We start from the raw sequence: 5,461 nt of genomic DNA, 5'->3' as shown, positions 1-5,461 counted from the left end.
GCCGTCTTTGACTCGAAACGTTTATTACGGTTTCTTTGATAAAAACAAACTTCCTGCGGTTTTTATCATAAAGTTTGACTAATGACTTCGAGTGATGGGAAACAAAGAATGGTTTAGCCATGGCCTACGAGAGATAGCACTAAAGAGTATACGAGAATGCATGGATTCGTGTCGTATCGACGTTTTGGGAAAGTTTGGTCGCTACGTAGCGACCGAGCCGTGTATGTGCTTGTCGCTACGTAGCGACCGAGCTTGGCTGGAGCTCGGTCACTACGTAGCGACCGAGCCATGTTCGTGCTCGGTCGCTACGTAGCGACGGAGCCGTGTGCGTGCTAGGTTGCTACGCAGCGACTGAGCTTCGCTTGTGCGGGTCCGATGGCCATACTTGAGCTTGTCCGTGGTCGATTTGGATATGTGTCTGTTGCCTTAGGACGATCGGTATTTAGTGGTTCGATTGGATTAGAACAAGATTTTACCGCAAGGCTCTTCGTAAAGATTTCTTTACGAAGATTACATTTCGTAAAAATGTTCATGCTGATTTTTATGGACTTTCAGACATTGATTTCGTCGTGACCGATTTTGACCCCAACAGTTAGCCCCCCAGCTTGTTAGAACCATGAGCTTCTAGCGTGAGGTTCTAGCGAGTGGCTTGGTAAGTTAGGTGAGTTAGACGGAATTAATGGTTGAAAAGGTCCGTGGTAAGTGGTCTTCTCTCTCTTCTAAAAGTGGAACGCGATAAGATTGGGGGTGCGCCTTATGACGGTTGCCTACGTACCCATGTTGAAGGGATCAAGCCTTTCATAGTTCATCTTGGAGTTAAGGTTCTTATGACTAGTTTTCCAGCGAGACCTTTACGGTCTAGTTTATATGTAGAGGTTATCAGGTGTGTTGCTGCCGATGCCATTTTATATGGGTATAGAGGGAAGACTACGAGTTGTCATCTCGTAATCTAACTTTGTGTGAACTGTTATATTCGTGATCTGTTTCGAGAGTTTTCTGCAGTGTGTAAACTTGCGGGATTTCTGAAGACGCTCGAAAATTGGCTAAGAGACAAATTTTGGGATCTCGTATCAGGGTGTTTGATACTATGCCTAGAGATGTTAGAGACCAGTGTGCTGGGTTTAGGGCAAGACCTAGGTCTAATTACGGCTTTAAGGGGTGCGATGACTACTTCGACTTACGTTTCCCATATCATTTTCGACCTGATTACATCCCGCTTTAAATTCCGCGATATGTTCTTGGCTTACGTGACTTATATGGTAGAAATCGAGCATCTCTTCGAGGACAATTTTTAAGTCTCCCGAAAGTGCTGACCAAAATTTCGGATTTTTATATAGCGCTATTACTCTTGTGTCGGGTGTATGAGAGCTATATCTACGAGATGGCTAAGTCTTTTTAGGACGTTAAGAGTTTGTTGTGATCAGCAACAAATTTATCGGTAGATATTACCGTTTTTGAGTCTTCGCGAAGAATACGTGTTTGAGAAGATGTTAGTACGTATGACTGTTTGGTTTTCCAAGAAGGTGCATTTATCGAGGAAGATAATTTTGTCGAAAAATGGTTCTTCAGGCGTCTGCGACGTCTCGCAATGCTGAAGATTGATTTAATCTTTCGTATGCCGCGTTTCGTGCTTGAAATGTTCACGGGGTATTTTTTCCTTACATGCCGCGTATTATGGGTAAAACATAGCGGGCTTTAAGTGAATTGTGGAATGTGTCAAACTTGGTCGATTGTCGACAAGTTTTGGTTTTCCGTTAACCGTTTGGTTGTTAGGACTGAGTTTCGTTACGAAGAATTTATCATATGATTTCCGACCGTGGGTTATACGATAATTATTCTCTTAATAGTCTCACGACGTTTTTAGACAAATCGTAGATTGTCATTTAGCCGTTAAGTGATGGAGCGATGGTTTCTCAAATAGTTTGGCTTGGCGTGAAGGATGTGTTCACTCAGATAGCCAAGGATGTTGTAGGACGAGGATTAGACCATGGTACTTTGACATTTAAGGTCGTGTTAGTTTACGATCGTCCTTAAAGGGGACGGCAAATTCTGGTTTGGACCTTTACTGGAAGGCGTAATTGACCGAGTGCCAAAGAGCGCTTGTCGAGATTGATAGGCCAACTTTGCAAGAGTTATCCTTCTTAAGATGGCTGATAGTCATAGAAAACGGTTATATGCTTTAGGTTTCAATTATACGATGAATGTTTCGTATAATGTTACCTATAGTCTTATGAAAATTGATTCGTTTTTGTCTGAGGAAGACGTAGCGTAAGAGGTTTGATACAGAAACAGTGCGGAGTCAGTTGCGGGACGATTGCCTGCTCGGATGTGACCGAGGGGAACGAAAAGCAGAAGCCAGTGAGCCGCATGGCTAAAATACGAGATTTATTAAATCGTAATGCGAAGAGATCTCTCTTTAGATTGGTCATCCAAAGTCAGATTTTACAGCTTTGTGTTTGCTATACAAAATATACTTCTTCGTAAAACCAGTTATGTTTACTTTCAAAAGTTTCTTCGTAAGACTTGGTCTGATTGTACGAAGGATTTTTCGTGTAAGTAATGGGGACCGGTTTCACGAAGATTGTAAATTGGTGATATGTATACACATGTCAAAGTAGCATTGTTTCTGCGGGTTTTACGAGAAACATTTCTGCTGTGATTTTGATCTTAGGTGAAAGTTGCTTGGAGTTACTCATGGAGTGTTACCGAAGCTTTTTTCACTACGACTAGTCGCATAACGTTTTTCATTGGTTTTTTTAGAGGATTCTCATGACACATTCGTTTCTGGAACGAATTGGTCAACCAGAGGTAGATCTAGCCAACGATCGGGAAGAAAGTGTTCCCTTTAATGTGCTCGATGCTACATTTATTCTCGAGTTTTCTTCGTCATAAATGTTCTCGATGCTTTTCCGTGACTCACTTGGTTTTGACGGAAACTGAAAGAAATGCTTTGATGCTTGAAGATTTCTCGTAGAAATTTTTATACTAAAATCGCTTTAATTAAAGCCGGAAAGGGCTTCAAGACTTTGGCTAATCCTCGAGTTTAAGTTTGATATTGGTACAGGTTTTCTACACGCATGATTGCGACAAGAAATGATGTGTAGTCTTTGAGATTATGTTCATGATCGTCTGGATATGTTGCTAGCGTTTAGACGAATTTTAGATTGTCGTTTGCCTATTTGAGACGATTTGCTTTGACAAAAGCGTTTTCTTGACGATTTGCAAAAGTTTTTGAAGTTTGAGAGTATACGAGTATCATATATGTACCTACTCCCCTTTTTTTTTACGAAAGAAAACGGTTGAACCGATACTTTGAAGAGTTGTGTACGTTTCTTCTTCCGAGGTTTGGAATGATCGATAATCCTGGACGATTTACAAACGACGCTGGGACTGTGATTTGGTTGTTTCCAGGTTGACGATTTGGAATATGTCGGTTTTAAGAAAATCGCTAGAAATGAATCGGTTTTAAGACGACGTTCATGTCTCTAGTTTTTTCGCTCTTTAGGAAGCGAGCTGGATATGCGTGGCGATCGTTTCTCGATTTTCAGAGAGCTTAGATCAGTTTGCAAGATCTGGCTGAACAGTCATGGAACAATATACTGGGACAGGAAAAATCGCCTAAGACTTAGTTCGCTAGACTATCTACCTAGGTTTTAAGTTCTCTAAAGTTCTACGCCAGTCTCAAAGGCGTTTCTATTTCTTAGTAATTTCCTACGAAAGTTCCAAGCCTGATTTCAAGTCGGAAATACCTTAGTTCTCTCGAAGATTCGGGTTAGCCTCTTCTCCGTTTTGCTTGCTCATTTGCCCTTACTCTTTTCGTGTCTGTCTGCCCATTTAGAATAGCAAGAATATAGATTCTTCCTGGACTTCTCTGCTTTCCTGGCCATGTTTAGGCTGCTGTCAATATTTTCGGTTTTCGTGATCCATGTTTCAATCTGAGTATCATTGGATTTACGAAAGTGAATGAGCATCTCGTCGAAAACTTTTTTAGAGTTTAGAAATAGCCACGGATGATCAAGAGGTGCCAAGGATCAGGAAGTGCCAAGGATGATCAGGACGATTTGCAAGGTGATGAGATTTTGGCGACAGATCGAGGCGCAAGAGTAAGGATGGTGAGACCATGGAGAGAGGCAGATGGGCGAATTTTGATTATCAGATTTCGCTCCATCTCTTTCCTTATCCGAGATTCTTTTTCTACGATTGTTGTTAGACTTTCGAAGGCTGTCAAATGTTGCCAACTTTAGTTTTACAAAAGTTTTTTCAAAAAATAATATCGAGTTTAATTTTACGAAAGTTATTCCGCACAATGTTATTGATTTTAATTTTACGAAAGTTGTTTCGTAAAAGGTTGTCGAGCTTAATTTTTGCAAAGGTTATTTCGCAAGATGTTGTCGAGCATAATTTTACGAGATTTGTTCCGTACAGAAGTTTTCAAGTTTTGGTTGTACGAGAACCGTGACGAGGTTAGTTATTGCAACCAAACTTAATCAAAAAAATTTCTCATATCCGAGGATTGATCCGTGGAAGTTTCAAGTAGTTTTTTTCCGAAGTAAGATTTAGGTGACAAACATCGACAACTCGCAGACTTTGTTACTATGGAAGTGATACTTGAATTCTTACGAAAGCTTAGGCTTCAGAAAACGTTTTAGCGGTGGGGATACGATCTCCCGTTTTGCTTTATTTAGTCTTCGTCAGCCGTTTTAGGTTTCGGGTGATTCTATAGAAATTAACTTCGTTTCTCTGAAAGTTATTTGGAAGAAGTACAGCAGTGGGGGTTTCATAACCGATTTTCTGCGCTTCCTTTTTATACGATAAATGTAAGGTTTTTCCGAAAGATATTCGGAAGAAGTAGGGCGGCGAGTTATGTACCAGATTTGCTGTGCTTCCTTTTTTCCGCGACCGACCTAGGGTTTTTCCAAATGATAGTCGGAAGAAGTACGGCGGCGAGTTATGTACCAGATTTGCTGTGCTTCCTTTTTTCCGCGACCGACCTAGGGTTTTTCCAAATGATAGTCGGAAGAAGTACGGCGGCGAGTTATGTACCCGATTTGCTGTGCTTCCCTTTTCCGCGATTAACCTAGGGTTTTTCTGCGGTTTTGGGGAGAGGAAGTTTTACTTTTCCAAAAAGTTTTCGGAAAACGTGTTTTGGTAAAACCCTTACATATTGAGATTTCTTGAGTTCGGTAATGAGCCAAACTTACGGGGTTTGATAAGATTTATCGTTTCCTTTTATGTTTAGAAAGAAAAATCGCGAACTCGTTTCATTGCACTTCCTGTGGCGAAAAGTCGCGGCAAGGTTTTCGATTTTCTCAAGAACTGTGGCGTTTGCGTAAGCGTTGGCCATAGGGGCAGTGGCGGCTGGACTTGTCTTACCAGCGTTGTTGCGAACTGCGATTTTGTCTTTCATATTTCCAGACATTGTTTTGATCAAGCGTTTTGCGGCTATGAGTTAGAGTAATCC

This window comes from Brassica oleracea, chromosome C6 (assembly GCF_000695525.1).
Source record: "Brassica oleracea var. oleracea cultivar TO1000 chromosome C6, BOL, whole genome shotgun sequence".
Lineage (NCBI taxonomy): Eukaryota > Viridiplantae > Streptophyta > Magnoliopsida > Brassicales > Brassicaceae > Brassica > Brassica oleracea.
This window is presented reverse-complemented; position numbering follows the sequence as displayed.